This window comes from Haliotis asinina, chromosome 14 (assembly GCF_037392515.1).
Source record: "Haliotis asinina isolate JCU_RB_2024 chromosome 14, JCU_Hal_asi_v2, whole genome shotgun sequence".
Classification (NCBI taxonomy): domain Eukaryota; kingdom Metazoa; phylum Mollusca; class Gastropoda; order Lepetellida; family Haliotidae; genus Haliotis; species Haliotis asinina.
In genome coordinates, this window is record NC_090293.1 from 2,382,965 (window position 1) to 2,400,502 (window position 17,538).

The window sequence follows — 17,538 nt, forward strand, 5'->3', positions numbered from 1 at the left end:
AAAATGTCATTGCATGACACAGACCTGTCTAAATATGTGTGTTGATATGCTGGACTATTTGAGGTTGGTACTTTGCTTTCTCCTAAGCAAACATGCTTCAGTCGTAAATTTACCAAGTGACATATCCAGTTTTATACACCACAAGCCTCTGTATCTGTGATGGTTCTACAGTATAACAGTCTCTAACCAGAATGCCCGGCATTTGTCATGACTGTTCTGTTTGTTAAGCCATGTAGCAGTGTGCTGCAACTGTCACCTGCAGTAAGATGATCTGCAGACACCTTGAAATGTTTAATCACAAAGTGCAGCAAGCTGTGTTCATATGACCCACCCATAAAAGTCACACTGATTAATTAGGCAGCTTTTCACTGAAACACAGGTCTTACCATAAGGTGACATTTTGCTTTAATTTTCTGTTTTACTCATCTTTGACCAGTATCTTGGCTATATCATGTATCAGCTTCATCGGAGACAAATACTGAAAGTGATGCAGGTTGAACTTCCCGTCCAAGATCTTAAACAAGTAATTAATCATGTGACTTCTATTGTGTTTTTTTCCTTCCAGTAGTGATATGTGATTTTAAGTGTCATTCTGCTTTCTGTCATCACTTCCACTTTCAAGTGATCCTTACGAGCCTTCTGTGCCACTGCCATTGTGATGCCACTTTGGTCATGTACAGACAATGACGCTGCTTCATTACAATATCTAGGGTGGTGGGGTAATCTAGTGTTCATCATGGAGACCCGGCCAGGTTCAGTTCTCCACATGGGTACAAATGTTAAATACACACAAGATGGGTACAATGTGTGAAGCCCATTTCTGGTATCCCCCGCCATGCTATTGCTGGAAAATTGCTAAAAGCGATGTAAAACTCATCTCACTCATTCCAATATCATGACAGGCCCCCGGGTTGGCACTATGTTGATGATAATCCAAGCTAAAGCCTTGTCATTAGGACTAAAAAATAACCGAGTTTTTGGCTGTTGAGTTAGAATCTATGTTTGCCAAGACTTCATCTACCTTGTCCACGGCCCATAGAGAGACGAGGACTTCCTGGAGCAATGATTCTCTGAAGGTGCTGAGAGGAATCATCTTCTCCAGCAAGGACATGCATGTTCCCGTATGTTCAAGGAATGCTGTCATGTGCACATTTTATTGGACATGCCTTGAGCATTTATCACCAGATTAATTGGCGGATACCTGGAAATAGCACAAAGTATCCTGCCTCCCCTTTTCAATGATCCTTCCAAGTGTTTCCTGGAACATCTTTGCTGTATTTCTAAATATAAGACATAAACATCAACACTTACTTTCATGAGGTTTCCTTTTTTAAACTTGTGTTTCATTTGCTGTTTGGTACATATTCAAAGACTGGGAGTTAGCCTTCAGTTGCAGCCTACAGTTGAACTGGGTGACAGGACAGCATTTATGTTTCTGTTTGCGTACCATGGAATGGAACAGTGTTAGACCACAGGACAATCATGGCATTGCCACAAGTTTACTATGGAGCGGTTTAGTGTAGATGAGGCGACATGTCTCAGGAATAATCTTTATTACTGTAGCATGCCAAGTATGTCAGTAATCAAGCACAAACAGCTGCAATATCCTATCTTATGGTCACAAAGGCAGAGGCAGCACCCACATGCATTCCCAATTATATCAGTGCCGTTTTGTCAGGCTATCTTGTTATGGAAGGCTGTGTTAATGGCCTTATCTGCTCATCTTAGTGTGAGAAGCCCCAGAACACCTCAGACAATTAAGAATTAATGAAGCATAGGTGGTCTGATTAGTCCAGTCATGGTCCATCACAAGCTGATTCAACCCCATCTCCCCCGTCATGCACGGAATAAAATCCTGGATCTTTGAACTCCAGTCTGGAGATGGGTGTCATATTGGGTCGTCTTGTACAGACCCATCTCCACAACATGGAACCAGGGCATGGGTAGGTCACACTAACAGGGTGGTGAAGATAAGATCTGACAAAGTAGCTGTGTCAACGTGTTCTGAAGGGCTATGTTTACACCTTCCATTGGTTAGGAGCAAACCAAACACATACCAGGCCACATCGGAAAAATGCATAGACAGATGCTCATGATGTTGATCACTGGATTGTCTTGTCCAAACATGATTATTTACAGACTGCTGCCATAAAGCTGAGAGTAATATTGAGTGTGGCATTTATACATACAAAATATGTAACTTGATTTGAGTCAAGGAAGATATGGACAGAGCTGCATTGATTCTGACATGTATGGAGACTGATGGTGATATTAGGAGTGAAAGAGTACACTTCAACCATGGTACGGTGCATACTGCAGTACAAGGTCTTTGGTTCAGTCTGTTTCGGTTGCAGGAATGATGCATAAAATCCAGAACTTGTATATATATACACTAATAAAAACAATGGGATAACATAGTATACAATGTTGTGCATGTTTGGACAAGCAGAAAGCTGGAGAAGCCAGTAGTAGACAAAGGATAGTGAATGGAAGCCAGCTTTCTGCTTGTCCAATCATGGCATTATGTTGCTCCGGTTGTCAATTGTGTTTTCATTGTATACTATGTTATCCCATTGTTTTTATTAGTGTATATATATACAAGTTCTGGATTTTATGCATCATTCCTGCTTGACAACGGTACCAGAATCTGCACCGAAACGTCGCAGTCACGCAATAGAGAAGTTGTTATTCCTGCTTGACAACGGTACAAGAATCTGCACTGAAACGTCGCAATCACGCAATAAAGAAGTTGTTATCCATACAATTTGTCCTATTTGTACACCTCAACTTCTAAAATGCCACTCAAACAAGATAATATTTGTTATTTTGAATGAACAAAGCTGTCATTATGTAAAGTATATTAAATACATTAACACATGGATAGCAAATAGCACGGGATGTTTCAAGCAATCATCAGTATTGTTCGTAATTGCATGCATTCCAAGTCTCATGTAATATCACTCAGATTGATGACAATTTTGCCAAATGACCACATGTCTATAAGTAACCCCTTATTTCAAGTCAAACTGTCCTATTTGAAACATATCGAGGTGTGATATGATGTGTATCGAGTAGATTGTCTGGAATTTCATTAAAATATTTGTATTTGAAATAACTGGAACAGGAACCCAGGTATTGATGTCTTACTGACTTGTATTTCAGGGCAATTCCAAACTTACATCTGGAAACATGGCGGTAGTCTTGGACAGCATGATTCAGGTTCTAGATATTTTAGAACAGGTTTAAAAACGTTTCTAAAATGCCAGCAAGAAAACCAAAAATACCAAATATTTGGATTCAATATTTGAATTACTAATACTGTGGTATACCGTTTCACCCCTACCGACTCGGAGCTAAAACATTCAATATCTCATCACTCACCACTGCTTCACTTCCACTCAATGCACTTTCAGTGTTGTCAGATAAGTGAGGTCAATATTGTATGAACTACAAATATTAGCAAAGTTGTTACAAAGAAATAGAAATACATAGATATATATATAACATATAAATGATGTACACTGTAACAAATTCACGTGGAAAAACATGGTGAATGACATGGAAACAATGCAAGGAGTTTGTGATACACAGAAGTTATTTAAAATTGTAAATATGATAACATATCTTGGAGATTTTTACTGGACATCTGTTTGTAGAAAGTCTTAAGAATTTTTTCAGCTAACAATGAATGAAATGTTTTATCAAGATTAAGAACTGTTTGTAGACATGATTCTCTTTCTTGTCCCCACTTCCTACCGGGTATTACATGGTGTTGCTTATCTTCTAAGACATTCTTGACAGACACTGTTTTAGGACATTTCAGGTTTTGTACATTCCCCGGTTTCATTGTTGAGTTGATGATTACTTCACTGTAGTTTTGAGAAATCTGATCTATGAGATTTGTTTTTACAATGAAATGGATCATCCTTGAGTTTTACAGATGACTTGACCAATCAGAATGCACTTGAGACTGGCTGTGCACTGTCTACTGTAAGTGGCATTTCACCACTTGGACACCTTATCCTCTGGGGTTTGAAAGCATTTAATACACCTTGAGATTATATATGTATCATGTTTCGACATTCTTTCATCTAGCTAAGTAACACATCTGAGCAGTTTATTCACATTGATGACTACATGAACAAAAACAGAGCAGTAACTTCTAACAGATGACATGTCCGTGTGAGATGGCTTCCATCATGGATTGTTTCTTCTGCTGGGAGTTTCCATACTTTACATTAGCTGATCTTTATCTTGCAACTCACACTCTTATTCCAATTTCTTTTCTAAACTTCAATCAAGTTTCTCACTTTCAATGAAAAACATGCAAATTTCCATTCTGCAACTGGAGTGTGCGCAGCAGCCATTGACCCTATTACAAAGATGGGATGATATGGTACACAGCTTTGTCTGGTGATGTGAACACAACTGATCCCTCTTCACAAGCAACGATGCACAGATACACTCTCCGAACACTTGGGTCAACAAATTTCATCTTTAGATGATAACAATCTTCTTTGACAAAAACTGGAGAAATATTTTAAATGCATTTTCCTGGTGTGAATGTTTATGTAAGCTGCTCAAGTGGAGAAAGGAAGTCCTAGTGTTCTTTACTTCTACAGGAGGTGGGTGAGTGGGTGAGTGGGTGAGTGGGTGAGTGAGTGGGTGAGTGAGTGGGTGAGTGGGTGAGTGAGTGAGTGAGTGAGTGAGTGAGTGAGTGAGCGTGCGTGTGATGTTCAATGCTGCTTTTTTCAAAATTCCAGCAACATAACAGTAAAGGACATGTCAAATAGGCTTCACACATTGTACACATGGGTAATGAACCTAGTTCTTTAGCATGATGAATGCTTTTATCATTAAGCCACCCCACTATCCCTACCATAGTCATCTCAAGCTGCAAAACACCCATACCCTCCCAGTTACCTTCAGTGACCCAAATCGCACAACTTGATCTGATTTATGATCTGTGTACAGTGCACATGACCAGTAGCCACAATATGATACTATAAATGGACACATTGATGTATATACACATGTTCCTACAGTGTGTGACATGCTGTAAAGTTGGTGACATAATGTGTGTTGAAGTGGTTGCAACTAGTGGTGTATACACAGGTGATATCCCACCCCCTACTTATCTCTCTTCTCACCTGACAGATGATAAATCACTTAGCCCACCCCACCAACACAGCACATTTGCACTTAAAGTTAAATTAATGCCGACAAAACCATCACTGACATGTCTGGCTACTGGTGATTATAGGTATAATTCCCCAGGATTACTCTGGGTGGAAGGTGTTCTTCTGTGGGCCATGGTATACATCATTTATATCCTTGGTGTCAGCTGATACAATCTCACTGTTTTGTCGGATTTTCCATCTGTGGTTTATACAGGAGGTTGGATGTCAGGTCTCAACTAGAGAATCACAAGTCTTGAGGAATGCAAGGCTCAAGGAAATACTTGATCAATGCAAGTAGTTTCTACAAATTCCCATAATTGTCCTGAAATAAAAATACCCTCATGATATTTTCTTAATTCCATTAATAGAAATGAAACCTCAGACTTAATACAGTGAAAATTCTCGACTTGCAAAACTGACTTTGACTTCTTTATTCATTTAGCTGGTGTGAGGGTTCCCTTATGACAGACTGGTTCAAATGATTGAAATTTGTTTTTTTCAAACTTAAGACATGTGAGACATCTCTGTGGAGGATTCAGTTTGTCATAATTTGATCCTGCATCACGTTAAGGAAGCTGAGTCATATAAGAAGATGTGCTTTGCATGTTTCTCAGCATCTGATATTAATCTTACATCATTTTCCCATATTCCTCCCATCTGGTCCAAGGCTTGATCTTGCTACAGGTATTGTATGGCATGATATTCTGTTATGATGTATACAACCTGGGTATCATGTTCTTTATCAAGAAATGCTAGCTCTCGATGACCAGTCACATCATTAGGTCATTATCTGAAGTAAATTACATGTCTTATGAGGTCCCCACTTTTCTCAATACCACAGAGCACTTGTATTGGACAAGTCATCTACCACTGTTCCCTGGAAGAAGACACTTGTGAATATACTACTCAAAAGAAGTTAAGAAAATGCACTGGAAGGCTGTGTGTTGCAATGTCCACCAGACATGCACTCTTCCATGACAAATAAGGTGTGCTATAACGTCTTCTGAATAATAAATATCGACAATAAATATTGACCTAGTCATTAATTATTGATTATTGGAAATGTGACAAGATGTGCATGGAAGAATCATATGAGAATCAGAGAGGACAACTCCTAATGATATCGACATGAATTATGTCACAGTACCTCAGTAAGAACACAACAGAACATATATGAATATGAACACCACTGAGCATGATTATTCTTAAGCATAGGAACACATATAAACATTTACATATGAACACATATGAACACGAACACATATGAGCTTCAGTCAGTGAGTGAGTTTAGTTTTACGCCGCTTTTAGCAATGTTCCACAATATCACAGCGGGGGACACCAGAAATGGGCTTCACACATTGTAACCATGAGGAGAATCAAACCCATGTCCTTGGTGTGATGAGTGAACACTTTAACCACTGGGCCACCTCACTTGCACCTGACACACATGAGCTTTAACACATCTGACCATGAACATGAACCTTAGCATGAACACAGCTGAGCACAAATGCCTGTCTATAGAATATGAACATATCTCCATTGATCATAAGTTCAGGCCAATCATTTAAGGGCTGACAAGATTTTCTGATCCACTATTATGATGCACATCATACGTCTCAGTCTGCACCTGGATGTTCTCAATGTGGTTCTGATTTACTTCCCTGTAAATATCTAGGAAAGGATGTATTCCTTGCTGACAGTGCAGAGTGTCATGTCATGAAAGAGGTTTTAATATGACCTGCAATGGTAAATACTTGTACCGAAAACATCAACTGATTGCACGTCAAATGTAATGGTATGTGTGGAGCAATATTCTTTGACAATAAACACAATAACGAAACTTTAGAAAAAATTACTGCTAAAAAAACTCATTATTTCTCATGTTGGCATTCTTTACTTCCTATGTATCCTATACCATTCAAAAAAAGTAGGGAACATTCCATTTTGTGAGCATACCACTAGCCAATACCAATACATATGAGAAACGATAACACATATCCATACAGATGAAACAGTTCCAAAGGAATGGAATCAACTGTCACATTTCTTGTCACTATTCCTCCATGGTGTCATCATTTCCATCTTAAAATCCCTTAGTTTTTCTGAATGGTATGTTAAGACACTGGTTTCAGATGTTTACAACATACTTCACTGTACAGTTCATACATCTCATCACATTATATCACCTGCTTGCTTTCCCTCTCTTGACAGTGTTGTTTTCCTTTTATATAGACCTCGTTGCTTCTGCACTAGGTTTGGTTTTCTGAAACATTCAATTCAACTGAATGTCCAGTTAACAGTTCTCTATGCTAAGTATGTAAGCAACTTTGTATGGATGACAAACATACGATCTTGTCAGTACCACTACCACATTATATTTTAACTCACTCACCCACTGGTTGAGTCTAAACAAAATTACCTGTCAGAATTCAAGCAAGTCTATAAGCTGAGGTAAATCTATATTTCCTCAGTTTCTGGAAATATGTTGATTTTCTGGCCTTCTTTTATATTTCTTTTCACAAGACAATGCTAATCCCACATTGAAACTTTTCATTTTAGAGATAGACTGGTATCTGTTACTGGAATATCTGCACTACGAGTATCTCATGATGTGAGTAGAGCTAGCAGATAAACCATAGCATAATTGATGTTATTAGCACCCCTCCCTGACCACTACTCCCCATTATCACTACACTAATACATGGTCAGCCAATCAGGTGACACATCCTCATCCATCTTCAGTGAATATGTAGTGCTATCACATCTCCAGTAGATAAACATTCATATCACCCATAAGAACAGCAGGAATTGCATCAAGGGAAATAACTCTTCCATGCCATAATCTAATTAGGTCCAACTCCTCCTTCCAGTCAATGCATCAGTTTATTATCTGTGTAATGGGGCGCACTATCAGACACAACAGACTATCAGACTGATCTAGGAGAGGCAATAAAAGGGGGATGGTCAGTCTGGTCTTCATGTTGACACCAGGGGGAGCCACCAGTATGTCTGGGATGTCAAAGACTTCACAGCTGGAATCAAACCCAGACCCATTCATCGGACTGTGACACCCCTTGCAGCATCCATACCTTCAGACTGAAATCAATAACGGTGACAGCATGACATTGACATCCTCCACTGCAGGTCACATGACCTAAACTTTGGTGGTGATGAGTGAGTGAGTAAGTGAGACTTTACATCCTGTTGGCAACATTAAGGCGATACCAGGGCAGAAGTTCTGAGAAGAGGTATCACATATTACAGTGTTGCACCATTACAATGTTGCATCATACACAAAACTCCCATTGGTACCCAAAGCAGGTTGTTCAGTTAGACAACTGAACACATTACCCACTCTTAACTTCAAACAAAACATTAACCATTTCATAAATAATTTACTGCTCAGGTGGGGGATGAAATGTATGCCAGGCAAGGTCAATCACAAGCCACATGAGACAATTTTCATAAGATAAGATAATAAGATAAGATATTTATTGCATAGCATTCCATCAAGAATCAGTAGCAATATTCTATTAACTACAAATATGAACACAGTAGTTACAAACATATAGAAATATAGATACATAAATGATATACATTACAACAGTTTATCATATGCAGTATAATAAAATGGAAGCAATATGGGGCAATACTATGATGAGTGGAAAATCAGCACATTTGCAATAAAATGTTTAACACATAGCTGATGACGTCAAGATAAGCATTGCTTGGTGATACATGCAATTTAAATGAAAGGCTCAGTGCTAATTTAGCCAGCTTCTATGAAAGGAATTAATTTAGAAAGAAGGAGGTGTTTAAGATTGTTTTCACGTCATATCATAAACAAAATAGAAATGGGGCTCTTAAATATTTTACCGATAATCATTGTATTTTAGACAGCACACATTAATTCATAAAAAAATACCCTCTAGAATCTTCACGATTCCTTATCCCTTTGGTGCACTGTATACATAACAAAACAGACGAGAGAAAATACATTGATTATTGATTTAAGCAGCTGGAAAGGAACAGTTAAGAACACTAAGTAGAGCTCTGGAGATCACAAGAAAGAGTATAGTTTTTCAGTTCATGAAAAACACAGACAAAGATTCAGGCAGGAAAATACACTTAAACCTCATGAAGTTTCATTGAAAAATTCATAAACCTCTGCATAGTGGTCCACAATCCCTGAATCAGGCACTGCGCAATATCTCAAACACTCTGATGTCATAAGGCTTATGAAGATTTTCCCATTCAACTCAGTAGGTCTGAGTGGATGTTTCTGTAGAAAATATTTGCCTCTTTCAGTTAATTGCATTAATCTGCAGAAACCCACAAAGAAGGAAATCAATAGAGTGTCCCAGTGAACTGATCCCAGAAGGAACAAACCTCCTTCAGGAGGGAAGCAAGCAGTCACGTCCACTCCATAACCACTACTGGCAGCAGGTCAGATTCTTCCTGATTACATGAGGCTGGGAGAAAGCAGAGAGCCTGTAATCAGTGAGTGAGTTATTTCATTCTAGTAACATGTGAACACTGAGTGAATAATTGAATATGTAAGCGAGTGAATATGATTTTACGCCTCTTTTAGCAATATTCCACATCACAAAGAGGGTGCCCACATTGTACCAATGTGGGAAATTAAACCCGGACCTGAGCATAATGAGTGAATGTTCTAACTACTAGTCTACACCACCATAGCAAATAATTGTGTGAATAGATGGGTTGGTGAATGAGTGAGACTTTGTTTGCCTGATTACAATGACTTGAAAATCAATCGGGCTTGAAATGATCATAAGAGAAAACTAACGGAATCACGTGATCAGGCTAATTTGGTTGACACATCATAATATCCCTACTGCGTAGATTGATGCTGATGATGCTGACCACTGGATTGTCTGGTCATTTACAGACCACTCCCATACAGCTGTGCAGCTCTGAACAACAAATACTCAACCAATCACTAGGTAGAGTTCACTGAAAACCATGAGTGAGTGAGTGAGTGAGTTTATAGGTCTACCTACAGTCACCAGTAAACCAGATGAACTTCCCTTAATGACAGGTATTAGGTAATAAGTAAGTGAGTGAGTGAGTGAGCGAGTTGGTCAGCAAGTATTTGGAGAGGGAATTAATTTGTGTAACAGGGAGCAGACCTGATGCAGCAGCCAGTTGAAAGTTGACCTGCCACAGAGGTCTTGATATTTTACCTTGCCAGAATCCAGTGCACCTTCTACAACAATCCCCTCCAGCTGACATGACCTCCAACAGTAGGTCCTTAAGGCCCTTACAGGCCCCTACCAACCCCTCCCCTGTAGAACGACCAGTGTGATGCAATATCCTCACTCACACACTAACTCACTCAATCACTCACTCACTCACTCACTCACTGCCTTTCATTCCCTTTAATGACAAGTGTGACACAAAATCTCACAACTCTTCCAAACCACCCCTCCACATGAGGTCCCCTCCAGGCACCTCTCCTTTTGTCATGCAGCTCGAGATCTTCCACTGCTGCAATGTGTTTCCCATTCATTGCATGTGTGAAGAAGTTGATCAACTCCTCTCTCCCCAGCCTGCTTGCTCTATCTCACAGCCTGCCTGCCTCTTGCCTGTCTGCCTGCCTGGCATGGTCTGGCCGACTCTAGCACGCCTTCCTGTCAGTCAGTACCGTCATATCTCCTTTTGAACCAGTCAGTCAGTTGGTCCATCTGCTTTTATCCGTCACCTTTCTTCACAACTCCTCATCAGCTGCTTGACTACCTACCCTCAGGTGCTGCTTAGGAACAGTGTTGAGTGGATGTGTGCCCGGAGACAAGTATCCAGTGTTTCACGCTACCAGAGTGGGAGTCGATGTAAACATGATAGCCTGACCAGTCTTGTTACCCACTGTCACGGGATACCATTGCAGAATTCATGCTGTCCTGCATCACCTGGTTTAGCCACATGTAGCACAGACTCCATGACAGATAAACTCTCTCCACCCTCTGGTGTATGGACTGGTTGTTTCAAGTGACATGTTTCCTATACAGTGAAAGTGTGTATGTGTTTGGATGTAGCAGTTTTTCCTTGTTGACACCCCAGCTAGGACTTTATACAACAGTGTTTGGACCACAGTGCCACAACATCGGTGTTGGTTGATATATCAGTTACCTCATGGTGAGTAGTCTGTGATATTCCACTCTTGACATGACAAACTAAGTGTCCTACCAATTAGTTTTCTCTTCAGTGTGTACATCATGGCTGGTAGATATGGGAGTTATCACATGGTAACTACAGTCTGTTATAACATAACATTCATCTCCTCACATATCAAAACTTAAGTGGGACATACAATCAGTTTTTAACATCTAAAGAATGTTATTAAAATGAATTGTGACAGTAATTATCTCTCCAATATATAACATTAATCTCCTGCCATAACAATCTTAAAGGGACCTTTAACTACGATATTCTCACTGACCTTATTCAATCTGTGAGACTATAACATCCAGTTTGACACAGTATTCAACATTGTCGCATCTAAAAATGACAGCATTCAAATTCATCAAATGATAAAAAGAAAACCCTCTTTGTCCAGAACGTTCCCTCACTGGATGTTTATTGGGAAGAATACCTTCATGCGGTCAAAGCGACATTACCTTCCCATTTCAAATTATCCTAACATATAGTATTGCATACAGTATTGCATGAATTGATGCTGTATACAGGCTCACTCGTCTCATAAGGATTTTTTGTCATATTACATATAATGAATACTAATTTATTGTATAATGAACATACACAAAGAAGTACATTTTCATATTTTTTTGTTAAAACTATTAGGTTGCTTGTGTAGAGAATATTTATCGTAAGCTGGTGTACTGAAACATTACAAAAACTTTCATGAATGAAAGGGCAATGCACAGAGTAAAACACTAGATACTTCCCTGCGGCCAGTGTGATGGGAACAGCCTGTAGTGAGAGCTGTTAATGTGGTAAGCATTTATATGAACACAATGGCCACAGACCAGCAGCAAAGGACCCCCACCATGTGGTCTGTCATCAACATGCAAACTCCTAGATGCATTTCAGGAGGTCAAGCTACCTGAACAACATGAAGGGGTATTGGGCAATGCTTGGCTTGTGCTTGTGTACAAAGTGAGTGAGGAGTTCTGCTTATGTACGGAAAAGTATCCTTCAATAAATTTGCAATAAAAATCTAAAAGAAATACACTCAAGCAAGGATTCTGAAATTCTGAAAATTCATTTTATGTATCTTATGTGTACAAGGGGACTTCAAGTCCCTGAATATATATACTTTTGATAATAACATATAGACCCATTTAAATTCAGGAATTTAGCCCAAACAAATGGAGATTGGTTCATTTTGGATCTTAGCATTGGGTAGCAGGAGATCTTAGCATTGGGTTGCAGGAAAAATAATGTGGTTCAGGCTAAGACCTGACTGTGTTATAGGATTCTAATAAACTCATCCTGAAGTCAATGTGTGTGTAAATGTTGATAATATAGTTTAGTAACTACATGCCTGTGTTTTGGTCAACAAGCCACACTATCAGATGGACATTTACACCCCTGCATGTGCTATCATAAGTGCTATAACAGTGTTATCCTTCAGAGGATACCGTTATTCCATGACTCCCTGCTGCTAAACGTAAGCATGTGTAACAGCCATCATGTACTTACTGATTCTGCAGCACAGAGCTATAGCCTCACTTACAGACCAAATTGTATGAATATTTAATGAAAAACAGTCACCCCATCCCGTTCTAATCCCCTTCTACACCCATCGCAGCCATTTCTCCCTTCCTTGACTCGAGAGTTCCCTTATCCTCAAGAGATATTTTATAGGATTATTCCCATTTAAGGTCCAACACAACATGATTTCCACCATTATAAATTGTCTGGTGTGTGAGTTTGCAGTACAGCTGCCTTATTGTAGCTGGTCTGCAAGAATCCTGTACTGTTCATTCCACTGGTCACATGAAGGAGTTATGGCAATGTATTCCCGCCAACACCCCCATGGTGGTGCAATCAATCATACAGTGATATGGATGGTATACCACTAAGTGCAGTGGGCAATAGCTCTGAAGTACATCACTGTCAGCTTCACTCAGCTACAAATGTAGTTAAAGTTGAACAACTGACAAACACAACTATTGGACCAAGCAATTTATGTCCAATTGATGAAATGTAAAACATGGTTATCATGACAGAGCGATACCTCAGTTGCATGAGATGATAAATAATCCATCTCCTCGTATTCCTGTATAGCATACTGATACCTTATCTAAGGCATGTAAACCACATTTATCATGTAAGGTTGCATGTAAAATATGCCCATTATTTAAAGTGAGCCAATAATGTCAGAAGGAAGATTTTTTGTAGTCTTTAGTTATGTACAGAAGAATAATGTTTATTTGATAAGGGTATAGCATACAACTCTCACTGCAATGAATGCTACTTTCACAATGGTATACTACTTTCACTATTGTATATCAGCTACTTTCACTATAGTATAACGCTTCTGCTATGGTATAATACTCTCACTACATTATACTCTCTATGGTATAACACTCTGAACATTATGGTATCCTACTTTTAGTATAACAGAATTACTATGATATAATATTCTCACTGTGGTATAACAATCTCACTATGGTACAACACTTTCACTACAGTATAACACTTTCACTACAGTAATTTGTAACACTGTCACAATGGTATAACACTTTCACGACAGTATTTTTATAACACTGTCACTATGGTATAAAACTTTAACGACAGTATTTGTTAACACTGTCACTATGGTATAACACTCACACTGAAGCAACCTAACAATGACAATGGCAGTGTAATACCACATACAGCTGTGTTTTGAAGACATCTGAGAGCTCATTATGCTTTTGGCCCTTGTAGAAACCTTCAATCGGATTTTTGTTTTTGAGACAGTATTTTGGTTATGTAGAGTATCAAAATTAAGGTGTGTTCCAGACAAAGATTATCCTTATTGGTACAAGAGTAAGACCTGTGTACTCAGGCAATCAACCCTTCATTTGTGTTAGTCCAGCCCAGTTTGGAGTTTTCAACAAAATGATAATTATGCTCAATTTTCTTATGTTCATTTAAATATACTTTGTTACCTTATTTCAAAATGTTTAAAAGAACTACTGATTTCTTCAAGAGAGATCAAGCAATAAATGTCTTATCTGAAAGAAAGTGCTGCAACAAAGTATAGGCTTATAATCCAACAGGACAGTGGTATGACAATTCATCAATGCACTGATCCTGGGTCATCGATATAGTGAATCGATATAAAGTTTTACATTGTCATGTATCCCAACAAAACATTGATGTTTAACTTTGTTAATAAATAAATATTTTCTTGGAAATTCCTGCATCAAAAACTGTTTCAGACATTAAAATCGCATGTTACTAACATTCATATAAAGTTAATTATCTTGCTTCTGAATAAACATTGAACAATGCTGGTGGAATGCTTTCAAATTTGTTTTGTTTTGATCTTAGGTGTTCTATAATTGGTGTTAGAATTAAAGAATTTAGTATCCTATCACCACCCTCTTATTGGAATTTGTGTTGTACTGTAGTGCAGCTTAAGTGTCCAATACTTGGACAATATATTGTATGGCTTGTTGTATGTTAATACCAGCACTAGTATAAGAATGTCTAAGTATGACCTGCAGCCTGCGTGTGCACCTGCACTTCTCCTCCCCGACTGCCACAAGGCTCCCCTATCTCAGCCATCTATCTCATCCCCTCTTTCTATCACCGAGAGATTATCTCCACTTGGTATAATGCTGTCTGAGGTTTCATCTCAGTAATTGTCTCAATCATCTGTATGTTTATCCTCCTGCTATCTGCAGTGGGGGAAAATGACGACCAAGCTGGGAAGCTCTGATTGACACTGACAGCTTCTATCTAATAAATAGCTGCCAAGTAATTTCAAAGTTTCTTTAGTCAGTAATAAAACTGTTGTGAATGACAAATGTTCCTCTATGCCATAACATCCGGCATTCTTCCCCCTGATGCAAAGGCCTGTATTCCCTGGGGTGTAACATCCCGTACTCCCCTGTCATATAGCACTCATATTCTCTGGTGATGTGGTATGTGATTAACCATTACAAATATTGACATGCTACTCTCAATTGTAATAAACATTTCAGAGAAAACAAAAAACAGGGAGTGAAAATAATTATAGCCAGGACATAAAATATCGTTGAGAATTATTTTTTCAGTATCTCATTTACTCCCTGTGGGCGCGCTACAATGTATGAGTAGCGTTCTGTCACGCACTGTACACTCTGCTTCAACTCCAATCTTGGGCTAGCAGCAAGACATGACTGTTATGCCAGAAAGTCATTTGCGCTAGCTGGGCCATTACCAGCTGAACACGTTCATCAGATATGATTTACAACAACAATAAAGTGTGATAAACTCCATCAATGTACTCACTGGCTCAGATTTACCGCGCTAAGTCATCAGGGCCATGATACAATAGATGCTATTATGATTTATGACTGTTACAGCACTTTATCAAAGAAATCTGCTAGTCATTTATAACCCACATATGCCACACAAGAAATATGTTGTGTTTAGCCAAGCAACATACCTACTATATTGCCAGCAGTGAGGAAGGTGTCAGTGGAACACTTGTAGCTAACATGTACATACTGTAACATAGTGCTGTGTTGTCAGCTGGTTGGGGAGGTTCTGTCTTCAAGTGGCCATGAATGTGAAACACAAAATTTATATTGTACTCAACGGAACATACAAGTGACAGAAACATAGGGAGCAAATAAATCTGCTAGATATAGAACATGCAAGTGAGTGAGTGAATGAGTTTGAAAAAGGGCAAGAATATTTGAGACAGAGATAGGAAGTATTAGTGAGACTGAGCAATGTGTGAGTGACTGAACAGTAGTGTGCATGAGACAGTCACTGAATGATTGACTGACAGGATGGATGAAAGAAATATTTTACTGACTACAAATTCAAGTGTAACTCAATTCATAAATATTAAGTATCCCAACTGAAACCATCCTGACCTGTGACCTGAGTACTATCTATTATTGTTTTTTAAATATTACTATAAGATATTTCATACAGGGCACATAGCCATGCAACTAGTGCTTGCTCAAGGCACTGGTATTTGTTTTCCGTGATCACTTGATGTAAATCTCAACGTCACAATTATCAATCTCAACTCCCTGGGGAGTATCTAGCTCAGTAAACTTTCAAACTTTTCATTAGAACTGAATCAATAACAGAAGTGAATAACCATTGACCCGTCCCCAATACTGACCAATTTAGCAGCCAAGTCAAGGTGACCTCTGTTTTCAATAGAAATATTTTCACTCAGATCAGCTACTATGAATTTGTTATGGGCAGAAATCAATCTCCCACCGAGCAGTTATAAAGTCTTGTCTCCTTAATCCAAATCAATCAACTCCATACACGACCATGCTGTCGCCTCTCTCACATGACGTCTTGACTAATTATTTGCATCTAATAACCAATCCCAAGCCAATCATTTGATCAGATTAAAATCAACTGCTAGTAATTTAGATGGCTATCAATCTTGACCAGCTGACAACTGGCATGTCTCCAACTTGAATTTCTTCCAAATATTTCCACACTTGTGTCATTAAACCTGTAATAACCAGTGACCTTTGACCACCTTAACACTGACAGTATTACAGGGACATTGTCCTTTGTTGGGGCTATACTATGCACACAAAGTTCGCATCCATGAATGTCAGGTATAGTACTGCAGACTTCTGTTTTGTCTACAAATGAGAAAGCACCTTATGCTGGTTTTAACAATATTCCAGAAACAACATGGCAACTCACGCCCAAAACTGGCTTCACAAAGTGCACTAAAGTGGGGAGGGAAATGGTTGGAAATGTTTAGCAATTCATTATCCCAAATCATCCAGCTAAAACAATTGGTTAATGTTTCTGCACCTTGGTATTTTCATGAAATACTCTGAAGAATTCCCATGTTTTATTTCTAGTAAACTTTCCTAATATCTGTACATGTCAGAGATAAGTGACATTCAACCATTTCAATGTAATAATAATGATTCATTGGTGTTAACTTAAGTGTCAAACCATTCTATTCCTCCACACCTGATATTATATATACCTTATTGGCATTTTACACTTTATACTTTCTGTTAATCTGGACCAAACCGGCCACTCAGTACACCTACAGCAGTCTTCACCATGCCACACAAGAAGATATGGAAGTAGTTGTGGGAATCACTGCTGGCAGCCAACAGTCCATTTCTCTGGCAATAAATTACACTATTTCAATCTTGTGACAGACATGGGAAAAGCT

The 17,538-nt window shown here is 38.8% G+C and overlaps 1 protein-coding gene across 2 annotated transcripts in view; it reads left to right on the top strand.

Moving 5' to 3' along the window:
• Nucleotides 1-10,698: 10,698 nt before the first annotated feature.
• LOC137261894 (four-jointed box protein 1-like) overlaps nt 10,699-17,538 on the top strand; it is a 62,856-nt gene continuing 56,016 nt past the window's right edge. Inside the window, exon 1 of one of the 2 annotated variants that reach the window (XM_067799697.1) lies at nt 10,699-11,336. The gene's annotated coding sequence lies outside the window, so the exon portion shown is untranslated. The remainder of the gene's footprint in view (nt 11,337-17,538) is intronic. The other variant, XM_067799700.1, reaches the window with a different exon arrangement.